This window comes from Somniosus microcephalus, chromosome 10 (genome assembly GCF_052327205.1).
Source record: "Somniosus microcephalus isolate GS21.2 chromosome 10, FLI_Smic_1.0, whole genome shotgun sequence".
In the NCBI taxonomy this organism is placed as follows: domain Eukaryota; kingdom Metazoa; phylum Chordata; class Chondrichthyes; order Squaliformes; family Somniosidae; genus Somniosus; species Somniosus microcephalus.
This window is the reverse complement of record NC_140996.1, coordinates 156,589,114-156,602,745: the sequence shown is the minus strand read 5'-3', so window position 1 is coordinate 156,602,745 and position 13,632 is coordinate 156,589,114. Positions and strand designations below refer to the sequence as shown.

General features: G+C 40.1%; 1 pseudogene across 1 annotated transcript in view; it reads left to right on the top strand.

The window, feature by feature from the left end:
* Positions 1-2,682: 2,682 nt before the first annotated feature.
* LOC147111783 (high-affinity choline transporter 1 pseudogene) overlaps positions 2,683-13,632 on the top strand; it is a 63,152-nt pseudogene continuing 52,202 nt past the window's right edge. The window contains exon 1 of the transcript XR_015079674.1: positions 2,683-2,707. The product of XR_015079674.1 is annotated as a high-affinity choline transporter 1 pseudogene (transcript). The remainder of the gene's footprint in view (positions 2,708-13,632) is intronic.

The window sequence follows — 13,632 nt, the reverse complement described above, 5'->3', positions numbered from 1 at the left end:
AATTCCTCCTCATCTCAGTCTTAAATGGCTGACCTCTTATCCTGAGACTATGCCCTCTAGTTCTAGATTCTCCAGCCAGGGGAAACAACCTGTCAGCATCTACACTGCCAATCCCCCTCAGAATCTTACATGTTTCAATGAGATCGCCTCTCATTCTTCTAAACTCTAGCGAGTATAGACCCATTCTACTCAATCTCTCCTCATAGGACAACCCTCTCATCCCAGGGATCAATCTAGTGAACCTTAGTTGCTCCATCTCTAAGGCATGTATGTCCTTCCTCAGATAAGGAGACCAAAACTGTGCACAGTACTTCAGGTGTGGTCTCACCAAAGCCCTGTACAATTGTAGTAAAAATTCCTTACTCTTGTACTCCAGCCCCCTTGCAATAAAGGCAAGCATGACATTTGCCTTCCTAATTGCTTGCTGTACCTGTATGCTAACTTTTTGTGTTTCCTGTATGAGGACACCTAAATCTCTCTGAACACCAACATTTAATAATTTCTTCCCATTTTAAAAATACTCTGTTTTTCTATTCTTCCTACCAAAGTGAATATCCTCACATTTCCCCACATTATACTCCATCTGCCACCCCATTGCCCACTCACTTAACCTGTCTATATCCCTTTGCAGACTCTGTGTCCTCCTCACAGCTTACTTTCCCACCTAGCTTTGTATCGTCAGCAAACTTGGATACATTACAGACGGTCCCTTCATCTAGGTCATTAATATAGATTGTAAATAGCTGAGGCCCCAACACTGATCCTTGCGGCACCCCACTAGTTACAGCCTACCAACCTGAAACCCACCCGTTTATCCCTACTCTCTGTTTTCTGTCCATTAACCAATCCTCTATCCAAGCTAATATATTACCCCCAAGCCCTTATCTTGTGTAGCAAACTTTTATGTAGCACCTTATCGAATACCTTTTGGAAATCCCAATATACTACAGCCACTGGTTCCCCTTTATCTACCCTGCTAGTTACATCCTTGAAAAACTCTAATAAATTTGTCAAACACGATTTCCTTTTCATAAAACCATGTTGACTCTGCCTAATGATATTATGATTTTCTAAGTGCTCTGTTTCCACTTTCTTAATAATGGATTCCAGCATTTCCCCAACGACTGATGTCAGGCTAACTGGCCTGTAGTTCCCTGTTTTCTCTTTCCTTCCTTTCTTGAATAGTGGGGTTACATTTGCTACCTTCCAATCCGCTGGGACCGTTCCTGAATCTAGGGAATTTTGAAAGATCACAACCAAAGCATCTACTATCTCTGGGCCACCTCTTTTAGAACCCTTGGATGTAGGCCATCAGGTCCAGGGGATGTGCCAGCTTTTAGTCCCATTAGTTTCTCAAGTACTTTTTCTCTACTGATCTTAATTACTTTAAGTTCCTCACTCTCATTAGCCCCTTGGTTCCCCACTATTTTTGGTAAGCTTTTTGTGTCTTCTGCTGTGAAGACAGATACAAAATATTTGTTTAAAGTCTCTGCCATTTCCTTATTCCCCATTATAATTTCACCTGTCTCAGCATCTAACGGACCAACGCTTACTTGTACTACTCTCTTCCTTTTAAGATACTTGTAGAAGCTCTTACAATCTGTTTTTATATTTCTTGCTAGTTTACTCTCATATTCTGCTCTCATATTCTATTTTCTCCCTTTTTATAATTTTTTTTGGTCTTCCTTTGCCGGTTTCTAAAGCTCTCACAATCATCAGGCTTACTACTAATCTTTGCAACATTATAAACCTCATCTTTTAATCTAATACCATCCTTAACTTCTTTAGTTAGCCACGGATGGATCACAAGGGCTAGAGACTGCCTAGTTTTGAATGATTTATATACTTTTTTTGCAGAATGCAATTCACCTTTAAGAGCTAGAGACTGCCTTGAAAACTAACAGCCTAGCTTTAAAGAAAGACAGAGTCGCTCCAGCGATGCGAACTTGGGCCCCCCTGCTGAGCACACAGCCCGTCAACAGCGCGATAGTCACTGGGCTGTGCGCTAAAATCATTTAAATTAGCAGGCAGCACCAAATTGATGTGCTGCCTGTGCCTTGTGAGCGGGCCCGGGCATATCTCGCATAATTTGAATGTGAGACCTCGGCTTCCCGCCCACAGCCCGACAGCTTGAGAGGCTGGCTGGCTGTGGGCAGGTAGGCCTCAGTTGCAATGGGGTCAGTCCGGGGGAAGGGGGCCGGCAATCAGCAGGAGTTGGGGGATGGGAAGTGGGAGGGGGTCACTAATCGGCGGGAGGGGGTCGGCAATCGGCGGGTGGGGGTTCAGCAATTGGCGGGAGGGGGTTCGGCAATTGGCGGGAGGGGGTTTGGCAATTGGGAGGGGGTTCGGCAATTGGGAGGGGGCCGGCAATCGTCAAGTGGAGAGAGGATTTGTGGGGGGGTAGTTGCAGGATCAGCAGGGGATCGGTGATCGGCAGGCGATGGGGGGGTGGTTAGGGATCGGGGAGGTCGGCAATCGGCAGGCGATGGGGTTTGTCGGGGATCGTGGGTGGGGGGATCGGGGATCGCGGGGGGGAGTCAGCCAGGGATCGGGGGAGGCAGAGGATCGGCAGGTGGGCTGGAGGATTGGGGCCGGCCTCATCATCATCATTGTGGCGGGGGGGGAGGCCTGGGGTGGGGGGGGGCCTGGGAATGCGATCGGAGGCCTTGAGTGGGGGTGGGTATGGTGGGGACCCTGGATCTAAGAGGTAAGTATAAAGCTACTTACCTCCTGGGTCCCAGGTCCCCACCCTCCTGGGTCCAGTAGTCCCCACCTCGGTTTAAGTGCCGGGTTTTACGAATTGTGTGAAACCCGCCCCAGGCAGTTAAATTCAAAATGGAGGGGAAAATAGAGGCTTCCAGCCTCATTACAATATTTAAATTGCAGCAACGCGCCCTGGAAGTGAGTTAGCAAAACTGGAAGTGGGCGGGTTGGAGGCGGGATCAGGTTGGGAATCCCATTTTTAACAATTTAACTGCCTCCACGATCCAAAGCCACCAGTTTTTTTAGTGGGAAAATTCTGACCTATATGTTTATTCAGAATTTGTGTATTGCCTCAGTATGTCCATCGTAATTCTAAAAGAAAATAGCTACATTAATAAAAACAGTCATAGAGGAGGTTTTCTTTTGTTCTGTGCCTCCAAGAGAAGATGTGCCCCTTACAGAATAAATTATGCTTTGCATCTTTTGTCCTGATAGCATAGTTGCAAGTAAGATATGACCAGTTGTGGGATCTGACACTCACTATGCTATCAATTAATCGGCTGCACTTTTAGGCTGAGTTTTTGCAATGATTTTCTCCTCTACTGACTCAGCTAGCATCCATCAGTCACAGTAGATGATGTCTCTGGGAAAAAATGATGCTACCCTTCACCTTTCTGTTAGGCCTTAATCTTGACTGGCTCACTTTCAATCACGGCTAATGGCTGCTCTGGCAGAAATGTGTTTTAGCTTATAAAAGAAAGCTGAATCATTTCAAGCAGTTTAATGGTGGGGCATGTTACATCATGCAGAAAGCCTCATTTATCTGTACACTTAAAATGGAAAAAAAAGTGGGTTCTCAATAGTGTACAGCAGAGTAGCTCAGTGCTTTCTAAAATAGCCATGGTAATTTAATCAGTGAGTGATGGAATGGTTGTCTTAGGATGCCAAAATAAAATGAGCAACCATTCAGATAAACATGTTATACAATCTTGCACTAAATGTCTGCTACGTACACACGGTAATTCAGTTATGGCAGTGTAATAACATTGAAGGCATGACACATAGTAGACGGGATGATGTGAATCTGAGAGGCTTAAATGATCTTAAAACCCACATTCATTGTATTAAACAGCACTAGCAGATTACTTGGACAGCAGACATTCCTAATATTAAATCTAATTCTAAGTATGGTGTCTGCCTTTTAAATAAAAATGATAAATAGAAAGAGAGAGCTAATTGATTATTTCACTATTCTTCATGTTCCTTTGCACAATTTTTTGAGTGAGTGAGAAATGTATCTTTTTAGTGTTGAACTTGAGAAAGATCAGGCTAATGAGTTAATCCTTACAGTACCATTAGTGATAATCCACAGTACTTATATGTACCTTTACTAATAGAACAGGTAAGTACAAGAGAAGTATAATGGTAAACAAATCTTTATGCCCGGATAAAAATTAAGTGTCCAGTTTTAAACCTTTATTTGTCACAAAGTTTGACATTTATTTATGGAAAAACTAATGTGTGAATTCTTATTTTTCTAAGGGCTCTTTAATGCTTTTTGGAGTCGCAATGGTTTAAAAATCTTAAATTTGCCTCAGCTTGGCATGTGTCATGAAGAATTGATCTTAAATTGAAGGCAAGTCTTCATCTGTATCGCATCCGACAGGTGAGAGAATATGAAACTATGCTTTTACTGAATGTAAACACTGAGGAGTTCTTGACCCCAATTTTCTTTCTCTATTTCTCTGTTTTCCATCAGGAACAGGGTGATAGCGAGACCAAAATCATGTCTAACAGTTACCGCCATCTTCCTGCCCAAGGCCCGTGCGCTGTCGGCTTCCCCATTCAAGCAATGGCGAAGCCAACCAACAAGCCATTTTGCATTTGTGAAAAGGTTCTGCCTGAATTCCTTTTTTAGTCCTGAATTCTTAATTTTTGATTGGTATTCCTTGGTATTTGAACCTTTCACTAAAGGGAGAAATAAAATATAACTGAGGATACAATTTGAATATGGAGAGATTGTTTTAATATGTTTCTATAATATTATGTAAACTGCCTTTCACCTGTCCAGAGCTGCCATATTGAACATTAAATAAGTGGCCCTGTGTTGCCTCTAAATACAACAACAACTAGTATTTATACAGAGCCTTTAACATAGAAAAATATCCTAAATACAACTTGTTTCAGATATAAGTCATCAAGCTGAGAAGAATTTTTAGCTTGATACAAGCAAAAGTACACTTGTAAATTAACCACAGTGTGTGCTAAGTAAGGCCCAGTACTAATGACTTCTGGAAATAATAAAATGGGATACTGATTGAAAACAGACTCTAATTGTGTGCACAGAAAAGAGACTGATTAATCATTCTACTGAATCTTACTTCCCCTAAGGATTTTTTTTCAGCGAGAAAACTCTCTACCTGATAATTTCTGTATTTTAGATCCAACTGCATTTTACTATCTCAAATTTTTCAGGATAAAAATATTTTAACTACTGCTATTTCATCGGCTGGAGTAATTCAGCAATCTTATTCCAGGCAATGAAAATGTATCAAAGCAAACAAAAGGAAAAATCTCTTAGATATTAAAGATTGATACAAAAATCTCATAATCCCTCCCCTCATAAATCTCTTCAGTCCTGAGGAGTGCAGGAAAGACACCTGTGGTGACTCTTTTCTCAATTTTCCCTTTCTCCCTGTGGAGAGGCACTGATCTCCTGCTTTGCAATTCCTTACATTTCTGAAACAGAGAACTGAATGACACGAGGGATTGAAATTGTGTTCCACACTTTGCGGCCCTGCATCTTGGTGCACCAACACTGCCTGTTGTGCTGCCGTCATTTATGAACTTTCACGTGGTAAACATATCAGGAGCATCTTTTTTTTACAGCAGTAGAAGACTTAGGGGTCCAGGTACATAGATCATTCAAATGTCATGGACAGGTACAGAAAATAATCAAAAAAAGCTAATGGAATGCTGGGCTTTACATCTAGACGACTAGAATACAAGGGAGTAGAAGTCATGCTACAGCTATACAAAAGCCCTGGTTAGACCACACCTGGAGTACTGTGAGCAGTTCTGGGCACCACACCTTAGGAAGGATATATTGGCCTTGGAGTGAGTGCAGCGCAGATTCACCAGAATGATACCCAGACTGCAAGGGTTAAATTACAAGGAGAGATTACAAAAACTAGGGTTGTATTCTCTGGAATTTAGAAGGTTAAGGGGTGATTTGATGGAAGTTTTCAAGATATTAAGGGGAACTGATAGGGTAGATAGAAACTATTTCCGCTGGTGGGGAGTCTAGGACTAGGGGACATAGTCTAAAAATTAGAGTCAGATCTTTCAGGAGTGAAGTTTGGAAACACTTCTACACACAAAGGGTAGTAGAAGTTTGGAACTCTCTTCTGCAAATGGCAGCTGATGCTGGGTCAATTGTTAATTTTAAATCAGAGATTGATAAACTTTTGTTAGCCAAAGGTATTAAGGGATATGGGGCAAAGGCGGGTATATGGAGTTAGGTCATGATCAGCCACAATCTCATTGAATGGTGGAACAGGCTCGAGGGGTTAAATGGTCTACTCCTGTTCCTATGGTCCATCGTGTAAGAAGGTCTGCAACCAGTATCAATGCTGAATATTTTTTCAGAAGCATCCACAAGATACATGCTGTGGCACATTGGCATGGTACTGCACAGAAAATAAAGAGTAAGATGTTTAGTGAAAGCCTTTCAAAAATAGAACAAATACCGATTGCAACATACTTAGGAACTCTCCCCACGGCTCCTGCTGGCTTCTCTGAGATTTTTGTACAGAAAGGCAGAGTACAAAAGATTATTGTTTGTGTTCTTTTTGTGTTTCCTTTAACTTCTACTTTTAACAAAATTATAAAGTGACAGAATGTGATGTAAGAGCCAGACCACCATTCAGTATATATCTTTATCTCTGCATTTAATTAATGTTTAAGAATTTATGATCCAATTCAAAGCAATTCCACTCACTTGGGTGTTCTTTACATGAGCATTATCTTTGTACATCTGGATCACATTTCATATAGAACTGGCTCGCTGGTGCCATTACTAGCTGCCTGGGATTGGTTCTTCCTGAAATACAAACAAACAATTGCATTTTGAATACATGCACCAATTATTCACAAAATTAATGAAGAAATGCTCGGGAAAGCAGGCAATTATTATCATAATTGTCGTAAACTATTTAGATTGCTGCTTCAAAAGTTGTCAAGAACTTATTTGGCCGCATCAGTTACGTTGTGCAGTATTGCAGTATTGCTGGACCATGGCAGCTGGCTTGTGCATATTTTGGAAAGATTTTTTCGATAATGTCACACGCACTGGGAGAGGGCGGAGCTGGAGGAGTTCTTCACATCACAAGTAACACAACACGGATGAAGAAATTGAGAAAAAGACATTTTGGTGAGAATCATGCAATGTAGCAGTTTTGCCCTTTATTTTTTATAAAGTACTTGCTCTACCTCTGAGAGACAAATGCCTCCATGATACCTTCCTCGGTAATGCATTCACAACTTAGGGAGGGAATGTGCGCAAACATTTTTTTTTTCAGATTGATACCATTGTTGAGCACCCAATAATTGATAATGGATTCCCTTTGGAAATTCAAAGAAGTTCTAGTCATTCTTTCTCAGTGGTTCACTGCACTTGGGGTGAATTTTTTTCTAATATAAATAGATATCTAATAATGATTCAAAAACTGTCTTGAAATCTGAGGTCAGTAGTCAATTTTTACAGAGCAATGCACAGGTATAGATGGTGTTGTGAAGTGTTAAATTCATTGCAATGATGAATAGCCAATAAACTGTTATGCCCAAGTGCATGGCAGTTCATGAAGTATTACACAATGACATCTGTGATTCTTGGAAGCAGTTACTTTGAGAGGTTATTAAAATAAACAAATCATATTTTTGCTGCGTCCCAGATCCCAGGAGCACTCGCAGCCTTCCAGTACTTTGCTCAAGTGACCACTCTTGACATGTCAACATAGGCTGGCTATTTGACACCACAGCCCAGCCCAATCATGTCTATAGCTGACTGGAAGTTTGACAAAAAAATGAAACCTGAAGAGGACATGTACTACTATCCATTAAAAAGGTACAATATACCTTCCTGTCAATCATCATTAAAGTACCATAGGAATACTGGCCAAATAGTATTCCTGAGTATGGAGTGCGTGATAAGATCAAATTTTAGCTGTTGAAATAAAAAGGCTAGAGAGATGTGATATCCGAGTGGTAAGGTCAGAAACTGAGATAAGCGAGATATTAGGAACAAAACCCAACTGTTTAATTACCCGGTGTAGCAGAGAAACATCTCTTACCAGCTGGAAGCAAAACACACAATTCCAACTGCACGATGGCAAGATGGAGGATTCACCTCTGAGTCATACCCATAATGGAATGCCACATTACCTTAATAACTGGTGTACCAGGACATTGAGTACATGACCCATTACCTTAAATACTGGTGAATGTGAAACCTTAATCTTTGGCTCCATCTGGTGGATAACTTAAACATTACATCCCAGATTACTATATCAGACTTCAGTTATAATTAAAAGGTGAAGTAACTTAGGAAAGCGTAGGAAATCTGTCGTTAGCTACTTTTGGACATAAACTATAAAATGGAACACCAGGAGCATCCAATGCCAGACACAATTACATCATCTCTAATGTCTCCTTAGAGTGAAGTTTGCATCTTAAACTGGCAACAAATTATCTTTGGGTTTAAATTTGCATATCCAAATGGCAGATCGGCCAATCGCTCAGTTTGGCTTTAATATGTGATTTATTGTATGTATGTCAATCCGTACCTTTAAATGGTTTTCTGATATGTGTCACTTTCCTGATCAGAAATTGTCACTTCTAAGATTTCCCTGACATTGACAGTTCTAAAATGGTGAAAGCCAGAAATCCAGTCACCTGAATTTAAAAAGAACTGTTCACTGTAACCAGGTTGAGCTGTTACAGGCTATTACTCCAACCAGGATCAATAATTTCTCTAGTCTCAGGCTGTAAATTTATTATGATGCTACCGTTTAATTGAATATTGGAGTTTGCTGACACACATTTGTATTTGAGCAATACTGGGCATCCATGAAGCTTTAGACCAAGGGGGGAATTTCTTCAGGGCTTCTCCCAGTCCGCTGCTGTATCTTCAGCGGAAACCATGTTTATGCACAAAATGGGGTGTCAGATGATCTTCCACCCTGAGAATGGACTATAGGTTGTCAGTCTACCATTTTATCAAGTTGGCAAAAAGGTATACAATCATTTATTTATTATTGTTTTAATGTAAGTAGTATTGGGCAGCTATAATTACTAACAGATAGATTCTCAACAAGTAAACATAAATATACATCGCAGTCTTGACTGTTTTTCCAATCAAGCTTCCCTTTGGTAGTGCATTTGCCAGTGCAGACCTGTCTATTTGCAGGAGTACGGTCTCTTGCCTTGCTCATATAAACTCCTTGATGTACCAATGAAGATGAACATTGAACAGCACCTGCGACAATGTCCACAGGTTGGACCAACCAGAAGACAGTGTGGGAGGAGATGAAGGCACTTGGGTAGATACATTCAATTAAGAGTAAGTGAGAAAAATGATTTTGAGCCAAGGCTATATATTTCCAGTTTGAATAAATATTGTTCTCTTGCACGTAGATGAATAAAATATTATAATGAAGGTTATGCTTGAACGAGTGCCATGTTTATGAAAGTATGGCGACTGAATCCAAAGTATGCATTATTATAGATGTTTTAGTACAGTAACTACAACCTGTAACTGAAAATGTATTTATAAGAAGCATTATTTCCTGCCTTTCCTGATTTTAACTGATTCCGTATTGTAACCTGCACAAGAAATTCAAAATTAATTACTTACTAGAGTTTCCAATATCTGTGTGGAATAAGAAGAATATTATCTCATCCTGCACACATATGGAAGTCTTACTGAAGCTTGTTTGCTTTGTTGAAGTTTGAATTGTGTACTTGTCACTTGCTAAACCAACTGCTTTGACAGGCAGTTGAGGCTGCTCAAAAACTGAAAGCACAGTAGAGCAAAAATAATTACATCACCATTGGTTTCATTTCCACATACTATATTTTGTACATTTAAAATCTAATGTTGTGAAACAAAGTTATTTTTTCCAGCACATTTTCAGTGTCCCAATTTCCATACATTCCAATGGACTACCACTGAAGTTACAGCAGGAGTCCACTGGAATAGCCGCTGATTTGGGGGGCTTCTATGTCCTGTCAAGTACTGTAACTGTACATGCAGCAATGACAATAGTCATTTGAATTCCATATTTCACGTATTTAGAGTGAGTTAAGCCCTTTACAGCTAATCTATCAAATGGCATAGCTACGGGAGATGCAGTCACTTAAAGTATCAGATCCATTGACACAGCAACGATGAGGGGAAGGTTACAAAGACCCATCAGCTCAGAATCAGATCTCTTTAGAAACCCTTTTAGCTGATCAACGTGAAACAATGTCAGAAGTAAGCGAGCTTGACATTTATATAATGGCATAATTAAATTATCTGTAAAGTCAGTCAAAACTCAAGAGATTGTAATGAACAATCAAATATAATCTGGGGATCTTCAGGGTCTGTTTATCTTCAGCTTGAAGGTCACAAAAACTGAGGATTTAAATGGCCAGCCACAAAAGAATGTTTAGTTAGCAGCTGTGCAATACTGAGGCAGATCTTATTTACAATAATTATTGACCAATTTATAAATGACTGTTAGAGACTTGAAATGCTGGCCCAAGATGTGCGAACTGTACGTGCATCACTGCCTACACCAAATTTTCTTTTCTTTAAGCAGATATTTATAAGTAAGCAACGTGTGGTTAAATGGAGCTCACTGAGGAATTCCAAAACTGCTGAGTTTAGACTCACATCGATAAGGTAATGGTGCTCACCAGAACACTAGTTACTAGCTAAGGCGTTTAAAAAGTATTTTTATCAGTACTGGGAAAAGTCATGCCAAGGAATGAAACAGGATGTATGATGTAGGATGAAAGATTAGATTTTTTTCCTTCAATTTTGTTTGATTTACATTTAATGGGATGGGGGTGGGGTGGGGGGAGAAGGAAAACATTTGCAGGACCTTTTCTTCGGAGCCAAATGGTTGAGTTAAGTCAAAGATAGAATAGATAGGATTTAAATTGAGCTGATCTTATTAGAATCTGTTTGTTCATTTGACACTTTGTACTGTAAAAAAAGTCATAAACTATGCCAAATTATCTAGGATATTGCTGGACTCCTTTTCCTTTAATTTAATAAAGTGGCGCTTACAAATTTAAAGGTGCAGAGAGAAAAACCGTCCTGTCTGCCTGTCCTTACTCCTTCGCTTTCTTTAGAAAAGTAGCAAAAAAATCAATGTGAATTCATTGCTAGAGCTGATGACTGAAATCTGTTTGTAGCCAATCTATAAAAGGAGACGAGTTTTCCTCCCTCAAGGCCTAGAATCTATATCACCAATTATGTGTCACAATTAAGTGACTGACAGGAATGATATTTTTCAACTTCAATACTTCTTGACCCTATAAAATGACAGCTGATTACATAATGTAGATGATATTAGGGAAAGGCAGTATCACAGCATCTTATTTAACTTGCATGACCCAAACTGTTATTGATCCTTGTGACACTTTGCTTCCAAATAAAATTTAGTGTTGGTTAAGTAAAACCTGCAATGATGTAGGGTGCTACAGTTTTTTTTTACACACAGCTGATTTAGAAACCCTCATCCTTGCCTTTGTTACCTCTAGACTTGACTATTCCAGTGCACTCCTGGCCGGCCTCCCATCCTCCATCCTCTATAAACTTGAACTCATCTAAAACTCTGCTGTCCGTATCCTAACTCGTACCAAGTCCTGTTCACCCTGTGCTCACTGACCTACATTGGCTTCCAGTCTGTCAACACCTCGATTTTAAAATTCTCATCCTTGTTTTCAAATCCTTCCATGGCCTTGCACACTCCCTACCTCTGTAACGTCCTCCAGCCCTACAACCCTCTGAGATCTCTGTGCTCCTCCAATTTTGTCCTCTTGCGCATTCCCGATTTTAATCACTCCACCATTGGCGGCTGTGCTTTCAGCTACCTGGGCCCTAGGCTCTGGAATTCCTTCATTAAACCTCTCTGCATCTCCACCTCTTTCTTCTCTTTTAAGGCACTCCTTGAAACCTACTTCTTTGACCATGTTTTTGGTCACCCGTCCTAACATCTCCTATGTGGCTCGGTGTCAAATTTTGTTTGATAATACTCCTGCGAAGTGCCTTGGGACATTTTACTACGGTAAAGGCGCTATATAAATGCAAGTTGTTGATGTTTGCTCATAAGAAATAAAAACAGATCCATAAATTCCATTGATTTGTTGTTGAAAGCATTAAAAGTAATTTACTTATATAGCACAGATGGGAGCCGTCAACTCATTACCACAAACATATTTAAGGTTGCTGGCACAAATCCGATTAAATTTGGGAGTTGTGATAAGATAGAGTTCTTTGGAGATTTCTCTTTGTGCATCTGTTGCTAAACACATGGTTGGATGACATGAAGCTTTTGAGAGCAGTGGGCTGTTATAGAAGTAAATGGTTATGCTATAATATAAATTAAGTAGGCATCTCATTACATGAAACCAACAGATATTACCTTGCCATATTTCCATTCCAGTATTGGGACAGCATAAATTTTAAAAATAAACCAGAGAATCAATATCTCAATAGCAGATTCAACTTGACTGCACTTAAAATAATTAAATCGCACGCCTGCTGTGAGGTCCTCCCATTCTTACTTCAGTGACCCTTCAGTAATTATACTGATTTTCTCTTTTCCTTTTTATTGTCCCTTTGAAACAATACCATCTGGATTGCTTTAATTACTGCCTCAACATTATGAAATATTGCTTTACAAAATGACAGTGTTACATTATTAATAATGACCTCACTTAACTGAATTCTAATCCAACACAACTTTTTTAGAGCTGTTTAGTTAAGTAATATGCTCAAGGTTTTGGTATCTGTATAGATATGGTAAGATCTGAAGGAGGTAACAGGCTGTCACACTGCAAAAGGAATGATTATACATGATACATAGGGGCTTTCTCACTTCTGCTATTTTTTGCAACTTTGAGATAAAGAAGACTGACTTTCCAAGAATAAAAGCACAGAATTTGCAAGGCTCTGTTGGCGGTGTGCAGCTTCGCTGGGTGTCAGTGCCGATTGGGAAATTGGACGCTGCAAGCATGTCCCCAATTCACAGCACACCACATCTTACAGTGAAGAAAAATGACAGCATGGGGAGGCTGTGCTGCTGGATCTTGGAAGCCTCATTGTAATATGTTAAGTCTGTGTGTTCTAGTTATTGTTAATAAGAATCACTGCACACAGACCACAAGGGTAAATTCAACAAGTCTTTACAAGTCGGAGGTCAGGCTGAACTGCACAATAAATCATTACACAGCACTTATATACCGGTGTGGTCACCACCGGTATTACAGTATACAGCAGCCAAGATAAAGTAGTGCATCTCTTAAAATAGTTCTCTTAAAGGTGGAACGGTTACATACACAACAATCCTCCCTTTTTAGCTTAACAGTATATATTCCCCATTAAACATAACATAATAACATATATACACAACTTCATGTAAAAACAGTTCACAGATTCAGTCTCTGAGGAGGCCTCCTGATCCGAGACGGATAACGCCTTTCAGGGGTCTCTGGTTCTCGTTGCTGGGGTGACTCATCTAGTTGATCCCCTATGGATAGGACATCATCATCAGGTATATTCACTTCTGAGGTAGATGCTTCAGGTTCACTAACTTCCTCCACGGTTGTCTCTGTCGTAACCATGGGCTCGACCCTTGTTCTCGATCCCACCAGTTG